This window comes from Eumetopias jubatus, unplaced genomic scaffold (genome assembly GCF_037043125.1).
Source record: "Eumetopias jubatus isolate StellerSeaLion01/CBP00866 unplaced genomic scaffold, mEumJub1_p1.0 scaffold_1, whole genome shotgun sequence".
Lineage (NCBI taxonomy): Eukaryota > Metazoa > Chordata > Mammalia > Carnivora > Otariidae > Eumetopias > Eumetopias jubatus.
The window spans coordinates 44,797,919-44,817,928 of NW_028274807.1; the positions used below are offsets into that span (position 1 = coordinate 44,797,919).

The 20,010-nt window shown below is 34.3% G+C and overlaps 1 protein-coding gene across 3 annotated transcripts in view; it reads left to right on the plus strand.

Annotated features, from left to right (window-relative positions):
• Positions 1-20,010, plus strand: part of EPHA6 (EPH receptor A6) — an 819,528-nt gene that overhangs the window by 270,190 nt on the left and 529,328 nt on the right. The gene's annotated exons all lie outside the window — the stretch shown is intronic.

The following is a 20,010-nucleotide window of genomic DNA, read 5'->3' on the forward strand; positions in this document are numbered from 1 at the left end:
TTTCTTCTTTCTTTCTTTTTTTAAGATTTTATTTCTTTATTTGACACAGAGAGAGAGAGAGAGCACAAGCAGGGGGAGTGGCAGAGGGAGAGGGAGAAGTGCTGAGCAGGGAGCCTGACACTTGGCTGGGATCCTGGAATCATGACCTGAGCTGAAGGGTGATGCATAACTGACTGAGCCACCCGGGTGCCCCCTCCTTTCTTTATATAATTATGTGGCACAGGCTGATAATATTTCCCATTATTCCAACTCTCCTTAGACTAATGAAATGCCTGATTTTTAGCTGGGCTCATTGCTACTTAAAATAATAACCACATTTCCTTGCCTCCACAGCTACATGTGGCCATGTGACTAAGTTTTGGCTAACAAAATGTGAAAGTGCTGTAAATTCTTGGATACATCCTTTGAGCTTGCTTCAAACTTTAATGTGTATCATCATCACTTGAAGAGCTTGCTAAAAAAACAAACAGCTGGGGGGTGTGTGAGTGGCTCAGTCAGTTAAGCCTCCAGTTCTTGATTTTGGTTCAGGTCATGATATCAGGGTCCTGAGATTGAGCTCTATGTCAGGCTCCACACTCAGCAGGGAGTCAGCCTAAGATTTTCTCCCACTTCCTCTCCCTCTGCCTCTCCACCTGCTCACACACTCTGTCTCTTTCTCTCAAATAAATAAGTCTTTAAAAAAAAAAACAAAACATAAACAGCTGGGCACTATCTCAGAGTTACAGATTGAGTAAGTCTGGAAAGGAGCTTGAGAATTTGTATTTCTAGATGGGTGCTCCCTCCCCTCCCCAGCACAGTGATCCCTTTCTCCCCCAAAACATGTCTCTGTACTTCCTACCTTCCTCCATGTGGCCTCTTCTCTCCCTCCAGCTGTGGAGTTTGTTCTCAGTCCTCAGGTTGATTTCTTGTGTATTCAGAACGATTTGACAGTTATCTGGTTGTGTTTGAGGGATGAGACAAGCTTAGGATCCTCCTACTATGCCACCAACTAAGCTCCCCCATCGAGAATTTGCATTTCTAACAAGTTGCTAGGTCATGCTGGTGCTGCTAGTCTGAGAGCTACACTTTGGGAACTTCTGCCTTCTTGTCCTTTCTTCCACAGTAATGCTTGGAACATGAATGTGATGGCTAGTGCTGCATCTGGATTCATAAACTGAGGGTCTCATCCTAGGAATACGGTTAAGAAAGCTGGAAGCCTGCTTGCAGAAAACTGCAGAGCTACTATATCAACTATGAACTGCCTACGTGTATGTTTTTCTGTGAGAGAGAAATAAATTTCTTGTTAACTTGTATTTTTTGTTAAATTCAACCAAACCTAATTCTTAGTAATGAAATATATTAAATACAATTGGATCATCACTGTCCCCCTTTTCCTACACTTAAGTTTCTGACAGTGGTCAATGGCAGTCTTTCACCCAAACACTTGTGTACATTAGGGAATTGTAAGCCTAATACCTGTTCTAAAACTGAGGACTGAGGACCCAATATGAAATTCATTATATAGTGATTAAGACATCTTTGAGCTGGTGTAATGGGTTTTGATTGAATTCCTGTTATTTCTAACTTCGGCTCACTTAATAAAATGATTTTATATATATCTGACTTTTATATATATCTGACTATATGGAAGAAAATGTATTTGTAAAATGTGCGTTTGTGTATATATATTTACCCTAAGGAGATACAAATACATCCTTGTACTTGGGTATTGAATTTTTGTAGCAAAGCTGTATTTAGAGTAGTTTAAAAGTATGTTATTATATATATATATTTTTAAATCTATGAGCATTTCATAGCAGTACATAAACATGTTCAAGGGTAATGATTAATAATGAGATTTACTGACTTCATAAGTGTTGAGAGTGCTTGACCTTTAACCTCATGCCTTATGATTTTCTAAACCACTGAATATAACTCAAAACGAGACTATAACCTGTCATGGGTTATGCTGACCAAGGCATTTAAATTCTCAGTGAGACATGTAAGAATAGACAGCATATTCAGGTATTTTTAAATGCTAATATCACTGGTAAACTCTGGTCTTTTTTGCACAATCTTATATTTCTTAAGGTTTGAATAATCAGGAGTGGTTTTAATGATAAAAATGCCTATTTTAATTGAAAATTGAAAGCAAGAAACTGGCACTTAGTTCAATATAAGGGATATAGAGTAAGCTTCTACTTTTGTATGCAAATTTAGACCTATATTGAGAAAAAGAAACAAGTCAAATAAAACCTTTATCATCTGTTAACCAACTTTTTAAATTATAAGTAACTCAAGATTAAATTCCCACATCTTCTAGTGTTTTTCTTCAGTATAGTTCCCTGAGAAAATATGTACAGTCATAAATAATCACTTAAATGAAAATTCAAATTCCAACAGAAAAAAATCCAACTTTCAGACATTTCACTAATGTTTCTCAATAAAGCAGTTATATTTTGATATAATGAGAAGAAAGAGAAAAAAGAGAAAATATAGTTTAAGAAGCTATAAGAATTCTTTACAATATAAGTATTGAGTATTCAAAGTTATATATGTGTTTTATAAAGAATTAGGTGACTTATAAAATTGACAACATATAAATAGGGATGCCTGGGTGGCTCAGTACCTTAAGCATAGGACTCTTGATTTCAGCTTAGGTCATGATCTCAGGGCCAGGAGATCAAACCCTTTACAGGCAGGCTCCATATTCAGTGTGGGGAGTCTGCTTGAGATTTTTCTCTCCCCTTCTCCCTCTGCTCCTCCCCCAATCATGTGCATATGCTCTCTCTCAAATTAAGAAATAAATATTATAAAGGAATAACATATAAATAAATCAGTAATAAAAGAGATAAAAATATATAAAAGGAAAAATACAAGGAAAAGTATAAGCTTTTAAAAATGATATAAAGAATAATTTAAATGACTGAACCATCAAGATTGACATCATTGCTATATTTTGTTCCTTGGTAGTCAAAGCTAACAAGTCATAACCAGTTATATAATTGTCATTACTTTTTTTCTGGAGGAAGTAGATATACCAGCACTTAAAAGAAGAAGAAGAAGAAGAAGAAGAAGAAGAAGAAGAAGAAGAAGAAGAAGAAGAAGAAGAAAAGGAAAGCTCTGAATTAAAAGCATTGAATTTGAAAACCAGAAAAAAAAATTGTGGATGTTAAAATGTCACTTGTACCTGAGTGACCATTTCAATATAGACAAAATCTCATTGGTTCTTTTTTTTATTATGAAATTACCAGGTGACACTTTTGATATGTTACTTTATAAAATAGTTATTTGATTAAAATTTACATCTTTACTGCCAGACTGGGAGATCCTGAGTTCTGAAGTATGTCTCATATTTTATGACACATACGTCAAATGTCAAATGTGTGTTTACAATAGGTAGATGTTTTTTAGTAACTGATGAATTATCAAAGCTTATGCTAAGAAATATTTTAATCACATATCAGATAAATGAGAAGAATGTATACAGATAATATATCTAAAATGAAAATTCAGTGTAGGCAGTGGTTATTAAAAAAATTAAATTAGATTTGTGGATGTGAATGATATCATTAAAGAGGCAACATTTCTCTTCCGGTCAAATTAAAATTTTTCAATAACTATAAAATAAATCTTAAGTTTAAGAATTTGAATTTGGATAACTCATGTTATATGTAATATTAACAATGTATTTAGGAATTTTCCAAGTGCTTCAGATATAGAAATAGCATACTTCTTACAAAAATCTTTTGGGATGGCGTCATTACTGTCCTGGTAGATACAGTGGATATGATCACTGATGTGCAGAAATACCAAGTTTACATAGCTAGCAAGTAGTAGAGCCAGGATCGAGTCTGATTTCAGGGTGTATGTTGTAATAGGCCTTTATTCAAGACCTCTAAAGCATCTAAATAAATCACACTATTTTTTGTATTTATTTCAAATTATTTGGATGTTACTCAATTTCTAGGACTTTTGGAAGTTACAAACTGAAATTGCAGACTTAATTTTTGATTTGTAGGACTACTTAAATCTTCCTGCATTTCTTACATTACCTTTCTTATGCATTACACCTGGGTAGGCAACACAATTTATGGAAGCAACGAAACAATTCCAGCCAAAGTAGGGCAAGATAAATTAAAACAGGGATCTGAGTAGATTTTAAACATGAATCAGTTGATGTCCTATGATTATGGTGTCTTATGTGAAATATCTTTGCTTAAGTTATGATGAAAAAGTAGTTGGGCCTCTTAAGACTATTTCTAGGGTCCCTTATGATAAAGAAGTCAGTAAGGTGGGAAAAGGTAATAATTTTGCTATAGATCTACAAAAGGAGTGGGTTATCTGGAATACCTTGGAGGCTACATCATAATTTATAATAGTATAATTTACTGTATCTATCAAGAAAATAGAGATATAATTGTTACGCTGTTCTGTCCTCCATTGATAAGTGTGTTTACTGCTGTTTGATGATTGCTAACAAATTGGTGGCTTCTGCTGTCAGCATTACTATCAGAGTGCAGTTCTATTATATTCTCATTAACATAGTGGTAAAATTAACATTAAGAAAATGCTTTCAGTAAGAATTTATAAGATTATGTGCAATTAAGCATGTAACAATATGGACAAAAAACTTGCAGAAGGCTATATAATAATAAAAAATTAAAAAATATATTTGTAGAAGTAGTCAGTGACCTAAGACTTTAGACTGTTGATTGCTGGCTTGTTGATATGTTAATGTGAAGTAATTATTCCAGTGAATTGAAGCTGAAAGTCAACATGTATATTCATTAATTTAGTTTAAGCTTCCTTATTGTTAATCACCGTTGGGGAATCTATTTTCAGCAAACTGATCCACAGCTTTCCCATCATGCTTTGCCAACCATAAAATTTAAACCTTCTTTCCTGTCAACTTTAAAATTTCTAACTAGGAAATGCTTTTTTGATCATTTAAAATGTTAAACCCTTGTTTGTCTTTAAAATTAAGAACCGATTGTTGTCAGAAATCTGTTTAATATTGCATATAATTTGTGTTTTGGTATTCGCAAATATTTTCACAATTTTTTTCTGTAAGGATGTTTATTGAAGCATTAAAAATTTCTTTTTTTTATTTTTTTAAGATTTTATTTATTCATTTGAGAGAGAGAATGAGATAGAGAAAGAGAGCATGAGAGGGGGGAGGGTCAGAGGGAGAAGCAGACTCCCCACTGAGCAGGGAGTCTGATGCGGGACTCGATCCCGGGACTCCAGGATCATGACCCGAGCCGAAGGCAGTCGCTTAACCAACTGAGCCACCCAGGTGCCCAGCATTAGAAATTTCTTAATAAGTATCTTTTACCAATCAGATAGTGTATTATGTCAGAAACAATACTATGTGTTCATCTAATTCTCTTTTTTTTCCTCTTTGCCACCTATCTGGATGAAATTTTCCAGCATTCCTTATAGCTGGGTGGGGTTATGTAATTTTTCTGGCCACTAAGATGATTAAAGTAGTATATACCACTTCCAGGCCTGGCCTATTAAATGGCTTCCTGTATTATCTGCCAGGCTCTCACCCATCTTTCTTCAGACATCCTGATGACAAAAATCCAGTGGAGAACTCCATGGCACCAAGGGTATGGAGAAGCACAAGATAAAAGTAGCTTATAGATCCTTGAATGGTCATATGGAACCGAGTCCCTCTACTGACTACACTGAACTGTGAAGTGACTGAGAAATAAACCTTTGGGGTTACCAAAGAAATTGGTATAAGAAATGAGTATAGAAAATTCACCACCCTTATATCTTTAAATCTTCCAACTACCTTGCTCATTCTAGGTACTCAAATGTTGAATGAATGGATGAATGAATTAAAGCACTAGTCTCATATCACACTACTTTTCAGGGTTCTGTATATATTAATACTGTATTTTATATAAGTGAATATTGACAACTATATGACAATTTCATTGAGATGTATTTTATATATGTGTGGGTGGGGGCGGGCATGGAATCTGCCTGAAGAGCCAAGAAGTTAATAATAATGAGAAGAGCTGCTTACACAATTTCATTTGGCTTCCTCAAACTGGTTTTCTACGTGGGGTCCCTGCATCCATTCCTATTTTCTTCCATACCCAAGTGATCTTGGATGACACTATCTGTCTATGTTTGTTTTATACCACTTTCCTCATTTGATTCCTTTGTTCAAGACAATATGGTTTTTACCTATTGTCCACTGGATCAAGTCCATACTTTTCTACTTTTACCAAAAAGCCTTTCATAAATTGAGCCTATTTTCTCTCTAGCTCCCATAAGGTTATTTCTTTGTAATTGGCTGAACCTCATGTCCATTTCCTATACTAATTGTCCTAACCCTGTGTGCATGCTTTTGATCATGCCATTTTTGCTCAGAAATTCTCATCTCCAATCTTATCCAGTCTTATTTCATGTCCATATAGTCCATGAGGATTTCCTTGATTCTGACAGATTATGAAGGATAAATTTCTGTAGATAGTAAATAGAATCTATACATTATTTATCATTTAATTCATTTAATGAATGTTATCTTTTGGTGTTCCTCATTGTTTTCCTCTATTTTATTCTCTCAAGTAGATTGTAAGTTCTTCCAGCCTAGAGATCTCATTTTACTTGTTAGCAGGTCATTCCTTTTAAAGTGAATTATGTATTGTACATTTTAAACTTTTTAATTTTAAGGCTTATGTTCTCAGGTTTTCAAATAAAACTACATGATACTTTTCAAGTGGCAGAACTGTTATTGTACATAAGAGACCTAAGTTTCCCTCACTAAGTTTGGCCTCATTCAAAACATAGCAGGACACTTTTTCTCGTCTCTGAAACCTTTATAATTCTAGCTTCTACTTCCCATATCATGTGGTGCAAACCTAGGTAAATTGCATGCTAGGTAAAAGCTGCCATGGTATTACCCACAACAGGAAGTAGTAGGAAAGGAGTGTTAGTGGAAAGTCCGTGGTGAGCTCAGTAGGAAATAGAACACATGAAAACAATATGCTTGTTATTATCGATAGTTAAAACCAACTAGATAGCAAGTGTTCCCTTTTAAAATCAATCAATGAATGCCAAAATAAGCTTAGTCAGCATGAACCATTGATTTTGCTCATTTTGTTCATTCTAACTCTAGTATTGGATTGGACAGGAAATGAAGGAGCTTCAAGAAATGGTACAACTTCATTGCATTTATAGGCCTTATATGTCTATTTCTTCAAAATATGGCCATATTGCCAAGAAAGAAAAGCAGTACGTAGGAAAAGAACAATTCCTGGACCAAAATACATGTGTGATGCTACATTATATGACATTGTAGACTCATAAGATCTAAGAGTTAAAAGAAGTCTTTTTCAATAAGCTTACCCTCTCACTCGATATAACTCTGACAAAATCACTGCTTGAGAAGATACAAGCAGAGAATTTATCATCTTATAAGGTAGCCTATCCCATTTTTAAATAGTTTTCTTCCACAAGCTATCCCAAGAATAGGTGGACAAGGTAAACATTAACAAACTAGTGAATTTCTGGTACTGCTCTTACCTCATTTGGGATTTGACTTCTCCAAATAATCTTGGTTATATCTGGAAATTTCTAAGGGTTCACATGAATGTGCTCTGAGGACTCTTTCATGTTAGCAGTATTGTAGTAAACATTTTCCTTTGTTGCTCTGGCTTCCAATGTTGATGTGCAGGGCTCTGATGAATACCAAATATAGAAGCCATTCCAGTGGCAATTATAATATTCCTAGGGCTGAGCATAGGGCAACCAGGATGATAGACGACAGGACAATACTCATAACCACCTCTTTGTCCAATTGCACTTGGTACAATAATTTTAAGGAAATGTAACTATTAATTTATTGTCAAGCTTTTCCTATTAAAGCATGAGATGACTGAGATCAAGAAATATGATCTATTTGATTTAGTTCACAAATATTTGTTGAATGAATGAACAATTCTAAGCTTCTGTCCTCGGCCAAAATTAGCCAATATTCACTTTTCTTTGGGTGAGTTCTTTCTCCAGAGAAGGCTGCCTATAAATGGAGCTCTTGCAATCTAGCTTTTTGTAGACATGCATGGCTCAAACTTAGGGTGAAGGCTGTTTAGGCTTAAGGTAAAATGTAGATTTAGAAAGTTAGTTTTGGTGTAAGATAAAACCATTTCCCATGGGCCTAGTTCAGTCCAGTGGAGCTAACCAGAATAAAAGTTACTCTTGCATGAGAAGAATAGTGGTATTAGGGTCTCAAATATATAGCTTCATGACCACTTTCAAGTTAAATTTTAAGAAGACTTGGAAAAATAGTTGTCAATAATGCTATTATTGGTAGTTAAAAAAGTGAAGATGCTAGGAGCTATTACTTTTTCAGCTTTTATAAAGTACAGAGTTTTGTGTGTGTGTGTGCTCAGAGAAGGAGGCTAGGAACAAAGTCATGAGAAGCAGAGACTTTGGAGATGGGGATGTCAAGAAGATATGTAGCATTCATTTATTCATTAACTGCAGAATATTTATTGAGCAAAGGCAAGGTACTGTGACACAGGCCAAGAGGAGTAAACTGGATGGACAAATGCTCCTGACCTTATGAAGCATATGGTCTAATGGAGGACAGACAAAAAATTATAATTATTTCAAATCATTAATGACAGTTGCGATAAGTACAGACGTGATCATATGGTAACCTAACAGTTTCAAATAAAACAATCATTGGCACTGGAAGGACTGGTGTAAATGAGAGGCATCATGTCGAGAAACATATTTTAGATCAATAGAAAATGAAATTTTTGGAGACATTAAGGAATATTGAAATATTCTTCACTATATTTCTTACTTCTTGAGGAAATGAAAAGGTAAACTAACCTTATTTTAATCTTTACCTAGATGAGATAGATACTTTACATATTTATTACATTTTCAGTTGACACTATTCAGTGAAAAGGTGGAATTACCTTCATACATAGGGATTAAAGTGAATAAAATATTTGTAGGTGGGGGTGGATGTTGGGTGCAAATTACTTAGACGTGGTTAATGGTACTACCTCCATGATAGTAATTTGCCACTTACACAGTTCTCTCTTAGGAGCAATGTCAGATAACTGCCCACAGTTACACAGCTAAATGACAGCTGGAAATCAAACTCAAACTCTATTTGATTGTTGTGTCTGATTCACTTTCTTTTAAATCTTTTTTCTATGTTAAACCACATTGTTCCAGATTTCACTCATTACTGTTGTTGATTTAAATTAGAAACCCAGAAATACTAGATCACCGATGTAAGCCCTTCATTTTACAGAAGAGGAAATTGGAATTCAGAGAGATAATGTGACTTGCTCTGAATCTTCCTAAAATTAGACCAGAGTTGTCGTAATTTGTAGTAATATATGATTACTATGTATATTTATATTTAAATGGTTTGTATGATAGTAAGAAGGCAACTTTTTTCCTGGAAATTTTATTATTGGAGATCTTCAGAAAAAGGTTTGGAGAGAGCTTTACATAGAAAAATGATACCATCTAGTGTGCTTCTGCAACTGTTAGTGGAAACTCCCCAAACTCAGGCAGGGATTAAAGGCTCTGAGTTATACACCTAGAGATTTTCATCATGTACACTTAGAGGTTATGTGCAGCAGCAATGATAATCCACTTATAAATGTGGAATTTTCATGTGAGAAAATTTAATTTTTATTCATGAATTTCTTCTTTGCATGTTATAAAATATATCCTTTGAATTAAAATTGTTTTTAGGATCTATTATTGCAGTGTTCATTTGTTGTGAGCGAATTTTTTAAAAATTGTATTTGACATGTACCTAGTTAAGTACTTGTTTTCAGCTTTTAGCATAATAAGCAATATGTGCTATCATAGCTTCAATTTTCCTGCCAAGTAGAGAGTGACAGCTGTGTGGCAATATGTAATGCATATTTTCATCTACAGATAAATTGGAAGGAAGGAAAAACAGCTTCTGGGTGGGCAGGTCACCATCATTTAAATGAATCATTAAAATTATATTTTTCCCTAGAAACAAAAATGTAATTGCTTTTCTGGTTAGATGCACACTGAAAGACCTTATTTATATTATTGTAACATATTTTCTTGCAATTTACAACTTTCCCAAGATACTTTGGATTTTTTCATATTTGTTACTCTTTTTCATTCAAGCAGTATGCACTTATTTCTTAGTAAAGCTCCATGATATTTGCTTAAATTTATCCCTGAAGGACAGAATTGCTCAGTACATAGCATTGTAAGTGAGACCTTGTTCTTCCACCTTCATCTGATTGACAAGCAAGGGAATTTTAGCTCTAACTAGACTGTCACTTAAGGAAGGTTCTCATGCTCATCTTGACTGAAGAAAGGTTACAGTCCCAGATTCAGTATTTTGAATATGCTATATTTTAACTTAGTTTCAAAGTAAAATAAGAAGTATCATTTATTTATTCCTTGTTTCCATTTTGTAATTTTATATTTTATCACTAGTTGTAATATCCTTACCTGCCTCCAAGAAGGCATTAGAGTGCCATAACTATATTTCCACATCATGTTTTTAAAATTCCCTCACCAATATTTCACTTTACAATATGTGATTTGTAAAGATATGGTATTCATTTGATGATTTGCATGAATAGCAAACAATGAGAAAATTTTAATCTCTATCTTTTCCTACTCCTGTGTATAAGTGATTTTTTGTTGTTGTTATTTTCTGTGTTGGCATGTTTTTGTTTTAAAACTTTTAAAAGGTTAGCTTGGGATAATAACTTATGTAAAAGTTATTGCTTATAGAAATAGCACAACGATTCATGAGTTCTTTGATATTCTGAGTAAATTTAATTCCACTTTGGACTTGAATGATGTCATTTGCAATTAAAAGAGTATTAGAGAAATAAGTCCGTTATCTTAGGTGATCATTTCTACAATATTTAGGCCTATCAGAATAATCAGATTTGGGGACACTAATCAGATTTGGGGACTTTAGAGAGGAGAAAAACTAAGTGCTCTTTCTCCAGATTATTTAAGATTTGACAATTGTATTGGTTCAAAGTTGATAATAGTTTCTGTAGTTCCCTAAGGGCATGAAGAAGTTAACTTTGTATGTGAAGCTTAATCAATGTAGTCTCACCTTCTGGCTGAAACAATACACCATAGGGGAGTTTCTTAGAGCCTAGTCTGATTCTTTACTAAACATTTGACAACTTTCTTTGCCTAAGCAATATTTCATAGATCTTTATTCAGAAGATTCAGTTATGCATCTGTGTCCCTTTTATATGGACTTCTTAATACATGTTCCTTTCAGGTTTTTCCCCCTTCTCTTGAAGTTTGCACCATTAAAGCTATTACTGCTGTCTGCCCCAACCATCATTACAAATAACTGACAGGACAGCCTCCATATTTCCTTAATGATTCACATGAAAATCATTGTTTTTCTCTATATCAAGTCATATTTGTGAACCTCAGAGTTCAACATCCTAGCTTACTGTCCTTATACCTCTAACATCACTTGCTTTTAGTTACTCATTCCAAAACAACTACCAGTTGGAGTCTCCACTATGCGTCAAGTCCTTGTCTCACCTACTTTTGCTTCCCTTAGGCTCAGCAGTATCCTATAGATAATGATTATCCAGAATGGTCATATTTCTACCATTATAATGCTCTGAAAATTACCTGTATAAACCACTGCTTTGAATTTTAGTGATCCTGTTTGAGGTCAGATTTCCTGGAAACAGACCTAGAAGCAATATTTGCATTCAGGACATTTACTAGGGGGTCCACCAAGGAACAACACCTGTGAGGGAGTGAGGGAAGTATGACTGGGTTGATGCAGAAGTTGAATTGAGATGCATTTGCAAAAGTGGCTTCACACAGATTGCTTTAGTACTAAAATGGCCATTCAGAATTGTCCCTAACTGAGGCAAGAGGATCCCCTTGGTTCCCCTCATCAACAAGTCATTATTATGAGCAGCACACCACACCTTGTATGAGCAGCTCCTCCTTTTCTCAAGGGACATTCCCAAAGAGATACTTAGCAGCCAACACTCTTTGCAGCTGATGCAATGAAAGGCTCAGTCCACAGAGGGGGATCTGGGTGGCATACTATAGTACCTACAAAAAACATCTTCCCTGGCTTTTCTCTTTTTCCATTTGGATGTAATACCAGTCAAGGTCAGTCCCTTCCCTTCCCTTCCCTTCCCTTCCCTTCCCTTCCCTTCCCTTCCCTCCCCTCCCCTCCCCTCCCCTCTCCCTGTTTTTGTATCCCCCTCCCCAACCCTCATAGCATTTCATCTGTATTTCTGTTGTGACATATATTACATTTTATATTTGATTATACTTTTTCTAGTGTATATGAATTAAATTCATAACTATATGATGTGGGTACTTTTAAGGTAGAAGCTGTTCTAACTGTATTTCTTACTGCCATGTACATAGAGTTAAATCTTTTAAAAAATATCTAGTGGAGGGGCACCTGGGTGGTTCAGTTGGTTGAGCTTTCAGCTCAGGTCATGATCCCAGGATCCTGGGTTGAGCCAGGCATCCCACTCCTTGCTCAGCAGGGAACCTGCTTCTCCCTCTCCCTCTGCTGCTCCCCACTGCTTGTGCTCTCTCTCTCTCTCTCTGTCAAATAAATAAATAAAATCTTAAAAGAATATATGTATCTAGTGGAAAAATGTTCCATAGACTTGTTCTTCATAATTTACCTATAAAGAAAATAAAGCGGTGTATGTATATCTAGAGTCATGAGAGCTATAAGAGATTTAATCACTTTTTATTTCATTTATAGATCAAGTCTAGGCCTTCTCTACCCTAGAATTCTGCAGAAATATTATTGGTTTTGTGTGTGGTATCTTGGGACAGATGGCCAGTTCCTGATCACCATGAAGAGGTGATTACTACTTATATTATAACATCTGCTGCTATTATGCTATTCATTCAAAATATAAAAGTAAAAATTGGGTGTAGCAAAAGCAGTATTGTCACAGAGGAGCTCCTTGATGAACAAGACCCCTTACCCTCCATACCTTCAATTACATTTTATAAACCTGAACCATATTTACAAAAGCTTGTCACATCAGCCACTTTTTAATAATGATTAAGCTTAATTTACATCAAAAGGAATCTAAAAAATTTAGCTATGGATTTTCAAGTAATAGCAAATGGCTATTTTATAAATTGGTACAGAAAATTCCTTACAATTAAAGATTTTACTTTACCAGCAAATATAATTAAATCTCCCAAAGTAATTCTTTATCTTTTGAAGTACATCAATATAAAGGTCTTGTCTAAAATTGTTGGATTATTTTCAAATGTCTCTTCTCATAGTTACATCACAACAAAATCTTATATATTAAGAGCATCTGTGTAGATTGTCTGTTCTTTTATTATTTTACAATTTCAGAAATGTACTTTGATGATTCTAGGTTTAGTATAATTTTATTTTCAAATTGCCTCTTCTCAGTAAATATTAACAAATGATAATCACTAAGGTCCTATATCTTCTCATTTAAGATATATTTAATGTTCTTATAACTCTATAGCTTATAATTTTCTTCATTGATTAAGGTCATAAGAGAAAAATATCTTTTTTAATTGTGAATCCACTTACTCATTTAAAAACCATTTTGGAGCTGTTTTGTATACATATGGGATTGAAAAGTGAATAGGATTTTTTTTTTCAATGTTCTCACAAATGTGGTGGAAGATGCTTATATACAAGTGGATCTAATACAATTGGATAAAAGCTCTCTGGCACTGAGAAAAGTGCTATTGGGAGCACTGAAAATAGAATTAATTCTTGACAGATTTACTAGAAAATAAAGTGAATGAAGGAGGGTGTGTTTGCGCTGATCTTTGTCAGGTAAGCCTGATTTCTGATCTGCATAGAGTATGCCTGAAAAATATTTCCAGTATAGCTGGAAAACAGGTTGTATGATAGGTAGTAGAACATGACAGGGGCCACATTAAGGTCAGGTATTAAATGGCCTGAAAATAATTTTACCTATATTTAATGGATAACTATTTAAGGATTTGTCTTGTTTTGTGTTATGTTGTTTTTGAGAAAGGGAATGACTTAATCATACCTCTAATTCAGAAAGGAAGTTTTGATTGTATGTATAGATTATCAATGGAAGCCTAAATGAGAGGCAATTTAAATAATACAGGGTAAAATTGTTGCACTATGAATGAAGGCAAGGAAAACTACCAGATATTTATTGCAAGCCAGATGAAGAAAATGTAGGAGAGGAGAAGTAGGGAATTTACTGGAGTTTCTAGCTTGAATGACTGAGTGAGGGGTGACAGAGTAATTAATATAAGATATTCATATACTATATCCTAGGGAAAAAATATAAGGTATTCAGAAGAAGTAACTGAGAGTGGGAGGAAATATTAATTCACCTTTGAAATGGTGTTATCTTCCATGTAACTTTGGCACAACCAGATCTATTTATTCTATAGGAAGCTGCAAATTTGCATGTGTAACTCAACATCATGAGTATGTGTGCAGCAGCTGATATCATGGAAAATGGGAATGCTGAGGGGGTGGGGGTGGAGAGGAAAAAAGAGAATGAGACTAGAGAGTGAGGACTTCTATCATATTCTTTGTGGGCATGTGTCCCTTTATGTAGTTGCTGTCATTGTGTGCACTCATTTAGCATTATGCCCTAAGTATTTTCTCATTTTGTTATAGAATGAAAGGCCTTTTAGGATGCTGGAGTTAACTATATTATAGGGGAACTGCCACTATATTTTATCTAAATATATCAAATAACTACATATGAAAGGCACTTTTGAACAGAATCACCCTATTACCTAACTCCCTGAAAAAGAATCAAGTATCTAATGGTCTAGTTTCAAAAGATGATCAATTATATAAAAAGTTTTTGAGTTTTGGCCCAAAGGCAAACAGGAGGTGAGTCAGCACTGGAACTTTTCTTTTTAATTTCCTTTCATTTGTAAGATTTTCTTCCGAGGTAAGAGCATATAGAGTAAAAGGGAAAAAAACTAGGAAACCTATTATTTGCAGGTATCCAATTTAAAAATGCTAGCTAATTTTAAATATTTTATATTAGAGAATCATGCTCTTTAAATCAAGGTTGCAAGCTTGACTATGTTCATTTACAATCAACTACACGTGTATATCTCCTAAAATTTAGAAATTAATTGGTCACAAGGAGAAGCCAAGAGTTGGATGAATGGCACAGCATAATTACTTTTAAAAAGACATTAAAATATATTTCCTACATTTGTTAATCCATTCATATACAATGAACCATATATTATTTAATATTATGTTCATCTCCTTTAGTGTTTGACACAATGTTAGAACACAATGAATGTCTCTTTAAAAATTTCTATGAAAGAAGTATTATGTATTATAAACTTCATTTTGATCTCCAAATACTGTATCAAATAAGTAGGATGCTAAGAGTTCAAATTCATTAATTTGAATAAAATCATTAAAAGATTATACTGTATTAAGATTTAATTTTAAGTTAGTGGTCCAGAGCAATTTTATATACAAAAGATTATTCCAACGTCTTCTGTTTCCTTCAAACCCATTTCAGGGTACCTGTCAACTTCTGATTCAGATGCTGTGTGGACTCAGTATGCATATTACTAAGATGTGCCCTAGATTATCATTTATCTTCTTTTCTCATACTTAAGCTTTCTGCTTCAGTTTTGGAACCCTGTCAGTCATAAATATTCTAGAATCAGAGATTCTTCTAGTTAAAAATTATCTTAAAACTACCTAGTCCAAACACCTGCTAACATGTACAGACATTTCATAAATGTTCATTCAGCTTGAGCTAAATCTCCCAAAGTAATTCTTTATCTTTTGAAGTACATCAATATAAAGGTCTTGTCTAACATAAATCTTCTCTTTCCTCATCTTAACACATTAGTTCCTTTTCTGTTTTGGTGGTGCAGTGACTTCCAGTTTCCCCACCATGTTCATTTCAGTTTGAATACCCGGATCCATTTGTATGGTGTAAAACCCATATATTTTAGAATCATACACACATCGCTTAAAGTACTATTTCTAAACTTTAGTACCTGTGATCTTGGGAAAATTCAGTTCTTTAACATTCAGTTTTCTCATCTTTAAAATGGCAATAGCAACGAATATCTCGAAGAGGTTGTGAGAATTAAACATGAAAGTGTCTTAAATATTTCCATACAATACCCTCATTGTTTAATACATTTTCATTTCCTTTTGTAACTTTTTATGGTCACTGGTAGATCAATACTATCACTTCAAGTATTCTAGATATGACTCAGTAATACAAAGATTGCATTAGCTTTTGTGGGTCTCATTATGCTATTTATTCACAAGGAGCTGTCAAGGAAAATTATAAATCCTTTTTTTACAAGAGCTGCTAGCTTTCATATCACCCTCATGTATACGTTTTTTTTCTCTTTTTTACATTATAATTGGTATAATGCTTTATGGTAGAGTCTGCCTGTGGCTCCAACATGTTAAGCAGTCTTTTGGAACCTTATTCAGTTAGCCCATGTATCTATCGGCTAGGTTCCCAAATTTGTCCTCTGTGGGTTTGATGATAATTCCCCCTGAATCAGTGATGAAACACTGAAACTAGGGGGGAACATATGCAAGCCAGGCTACCAGGAAACTGTGCACTGACCCATTACTCTGCACCTTTCATTCTTGCACCTACTTCCAATTCATCTTACCTTAGCAGCATCTAGCATATTTCTTCAACTGCATATAGCATACAAAGTTACCATGAGGAAAAAATCAGCAAATGCCTTGCTGAAAAACAGAATGATTATACCTGTTCATTCCTCTGGGCAAAGGTCAGTCTGGACCATCATCTAGTGGGCTAGTGATAATAGGTGGCAGTGTCTCCAAGAAGACCAGGAGCAGGCACAATAAAAAGCTGAGTCCAGCATCACAATCTTTATGAGGTTTCAAAAATCAAAATCACAGAACCACTGTACCAACTACAAGAGCAGGGCTAAAATCCAGGGAAAAATCAGGTAGCTGCAAAGAAACCAAATGGAATGGAAGAAGATTGGGAGAGAAAAACAGGAGGATGCTGAGTGATTATTATTAATGGAGAAAAGGAAGTACTTTTGCTTTGCCTATGTAAAAGGAATTATCTGAATTTGTGAAAAGGGAAGAAGCAGAATGAACATGTATATATAATTTACTGTATTTTTGTAGTATTTTAGTTATTGATTCTACTTTGAATCAGGGGAAGTGTTTAGCTGTCAAATGGTTTTTGGTAAGACCAGGTTAGTTCTTTGTTTGCTACCCTTCCTCTGCAGAAGCTCTTAACCATTCCATTTATAGTAAGTAATTTCATTCAGGATCAACATAAAGCCAGTTGAGGGCTAAGACTCATTTGCTCACTGCCAGTGTTGAAGCCTTGTCCCCAGTCTCACTATTTCCTGGGGGTCATTGATGAAATCTTTGACTTACACACACGTCTCCATGTAACACTGTGATATAATTAATCTGTGTAAGAAAACTCCAACTAAATTAGAGTAGATAGATACCTGCTTAAAATCCCTTACCCGTTTGGATTTCAAATTCCTTTTTTGTCAGTATGTCAGATATTTCTTTTGGGTTAAAAAAAATGTTCTTTCTATATGAAGCAAAATATGAATTTAGATACTTCTTTTGCATTTCATAAAAATTAGTGCTTTGATGAGGTAGACATCCTGTTTTTAGTTCATAATTTGTATAATTTTAAAATAAATCATAGCATAGTTGTTTTCTTAGAAATAGTATTTCTTCTTAGAAACTGGGTACAGGTGAGTTTTATAAAACTTAATGTGCAAATGTTATATGTTTTTATAAAAAAGGTTTATAAAACCTTGTGTGGATATTGCTTGTACTGTTTAGTCACTCAACTTCACATAATTATGAAAGTGCAGAAGCATGAAAATTAGTAATTGCCCAAGCAATTTAGACAAACAAAAAGATAACTGACTCAAATCTGCTAGACAAAGAGCCAACATGTGGAATGGGTTTAAAAAGTGAAATATCTTGGTTAAAAACCATGGTTGTTTACTAAAAAAGTATTATTCACTGCCATGTTTATGTTAATAGACGATTTGTAGGTCATGAGTTTTGTCTCATAAATTATCTTTAAGCTGACCTAAGAACAAATGTGTTTGAAAGTATGTTATTTTCTGTATCATAACACCATGACTCTATGGTCCGGTGGAAACTAAAAAATTATTAGTTTTTACTATCACTAACAAAATAAAGTTTTTAGCATTCATGATATATTAATAAGTAAGTATAAACATACCACAATACATGGCCTCAAATTTTATAGTATAAATTAAAAAAATACTGGCTTCTAAATAATATTTAACATGTGAAAGATACAGTTATTTTAAATTGAGATGATAAATACCTCTTAAATTCTTATTAGTTTGGAATTTTATAAATGACAAAATAGATTCAGAAATATTATATCCTGCCAAGATTATGTAGCTATTGAGAGAAAAGGGAGTTAAACCAACTTCCATATTCTTTTCAGTATAATAAACGGCTACAAATAGATGTACCCTTTTCCCTTGTTACCAATTTAAAGAGTCCTGATGATATCACCCGACTTCACAATATCCTAAGAAAGTAGTTTCTAATTATTTTGAGATATAAACACCTTAGCAGGTTTGATAAAGAGCTATGTACCCTTGCTCCAGAAAATTCACAAATGCCCATTCATGAGCTGGATTTAGTAGTGGTCTGCTGAGCAGTTATCCAAGGTGCTAATCTAAGAGTAGCACTAACTTGACACCAGGAGTATGTTGAGATAGAGAAGAATGGCTTTAAGAGAATTTTTCTTAGGGATAATCCTGTATACAGCTGGAAGAATTATTTTCATAATTCTTGGGAAAGATGAGGTGATGTCAAGGATTTGGACCACCTCTAGCCTACGTGGTGCATTGGTGCATATTCCTGCCATTTTTTTTTTTTCCTAGTTGACTCCAGTGGGCTTTTGTTTATTTTTTTTTCTTTAAAGCAAATGTTTATTTGTTTATTTTTTTAAATAATTTTTTATTGTTATGTTAATCACCATACATTACATCATTAGTTTTTGATGTAGTGTTCCATGATTCATTGTTTGTGCACAAACAATATTCCTGCCTTTTAAGTGGACCCCATTGGACACGGTGGTCAGCTTCAGGAATCTAAATACAAACTCGTTTTCCACATTTACTTGTCCTCTTGGCTGGGTGTCATTGTGACCAGATCTAGAGACCTTGCCCAAGGGCAGAAGCTCAGGTAGCAACAGAAGGCTTAATAACTGCCTTCTCAAGAGGTTAGATTCAGTTAACAGCAAGATTCAATATTTACTGAAAGGATTATCCTAGGGTAGGATGGCAATCCAGGACAGAAAATAAAGGATGACTCTTGATGCCAGTGCTTCATTTCTTTACTTTCCCTGAAGCAGAGTAATCTGTTCCAGCCCCACAATAATGCTGGACAGATATATTGAGAATATATTGAAGGACGCCAAATCATTAGCCTACTCTGCTTTTCAAACTCTCTGGGATGTTTAGGTGTATTGGTCTGACCCGCACACTTATTAAATATTTTCTGTACATTTTCAGGGAGTTTACAACCAGTTCATGCTTATAGATGTTGCTATGTCTTTCTTCACTAATTATTATGTGCCAGGAATTAAACCTGTTTCCAGATATGTCTTCAATAACAAATGGGATAATTAACATATTTGATAATATTAGACAGGTTACATAGACATTATTATGAAATTCACATGAATGTCTCACTGAAAAGAAAAGAGAAAAAAGACCTGAAAAAATGAGTAGAAACTTATTTGTTCCTCTGTCATTTTGAGCTATTCTCAATTGCTTCTCTGATGTCACCAAGCTTTGTGCTTGTAGGAAGAATCAGCTTGAATTTTGTGTCTCAATACTTAACAGTATCATCTCTCTGACACATAATCATAAAATGAAATGCTTATGGCTTTCAATTGAATTTACACATTTTTTTTAAAAAAATCGGACAGTTTTAATGGATTTCAGAATTACTTGCTG